At 45.3% G+C, this 1,250-nt stretch overlaps 1 protein-coding gene across 2 annotated transcripts in view; it reads right to left on the bottom strand.

Annotated features, from left to right (window-relative positions):
- Window positions 1-1,250, bottom strand: part of ntn1a (netrin 1a) — a 59,517-nt gene that overhangs the window by 17,992 nt on the left and 40,275 nt on the right. The gene's annotated exons all lie outside the window — the stretch shown is intronic.

The following is a 1,250-nucleotide window of genomic DNA, read 5'->3' as shown; positions in this document are numbered from 1 at the left end:
GAGAGAGAGAGAGAGAGAGAGAGAGAGAATGAGTCTGGAACACGTGTGCACTCTCTCTCTCTCTCACACACACACACACACAGACACAGGCATGCACCTGTGGGGAGTTACATACATAAGCTGACTATAGAGAGTGCAGGTGGCTGCAGAGCAGCGGAGGCAGCCGTGTTGAGAGACGGCCAGCCGTGCACAGATGGACCAAACCTCCACATTTTCAACACCACATCATTCTGTTTGCAGCAACCGTGGTGTCACTGCTCAGAGTCTGCAGAGATTCCTCAGCTCTCTGTGCCCGTTTCATGGACGTGGTTAACGCTATTTGGAAAGAAAACCAAGAATCCTGTTGTGGTAATGCACGTGATACTTTACAGTTATCAATCTGAAGAACATTAGATATAAATATAAGAGAGGCAGGTTTTTTTTTTCTAAATTTGAATTTTAATACTTTGAGGATTGTAGTTTTTACAGTTTCGGCCGTGGTTCCTCTATAAATGACTTGTACATAAAGTGTTTGATTTGGTGCTAGTTTTTACGGCTGTACCTGGATTTTAAACAGGAAACAGATCTGGACTGCAGGCAGGCCAGTCCAGCACAAAATCACATTTTTACATATTTTTCTTCGGAATTTTAGTTATAGAAGCAACTTTTATGATAAAAAAAAAAAAGTTAAAAAATGTGGCTACGACATCCACCATTTTGTCCAGCAGGGTCAAGAGCTAGGCCTCCAGCCTGACACGAGAAGGTCCCTGGTTGTACACCACTTGGTCCCCGACCCCAGGTTGGGCATCAGGTGTGAACACCAGTGAAATCGTTACACAGAGGACTGCGGTGCGACCGCTCCAGCACTCGATCAGAAGCGTTCCCAGTCTGTGTTGTATTTGTGGACTCCAGTGTTGCAGCTCCATGTGAGGTGAAGGAACAGGGCTGCGCCTGTTTACTAAATGATAAAACAATGGAGAGTAATCCTAATTGCCTGTTTGCGATTAATGCCGAGCTTTGAACGTAAGCCCAAGACGTATGTCACCCTTCCTCCCAAACTGGGGGGTCTATCCAACACATATGCTGGAGGAATGCAATAATTTTCCAAGTGCTCGCTCCAGCCTTTGAGTCATTTCACAGCCACGGCCCTGTCAGGTTTGAAATTGCCGTTGAAAAATCTGAGTTCTGAGAGTCGTTTCTCTTTCATCTGCTTCGCGGTAGAAATACAAGCGATGCTGGAAAAGAGAGGTGCTTAAATTCAAAAACTTCCA

This window comes from Cynoglossus semilaevis, chromosome 9 (assembly GCF_000523025.1).
Source record: "Cynoglossus semilaevis isolate Cse_v1.0 chromosome 9, Cse_v1.0, whole genome shotgun sequence".
Classification (NCBI taxonomy): domain Eukaryota; kingdom Metazoa; phylum Chordata; class Actinopteri; order Pleuronectiformes; family Cynoglossidae; genus Cynoglossus; species Cynoglossus semilaevis.
This window is presented reverse-complemented; position numbering and strand designations above follow the sequence as displayed.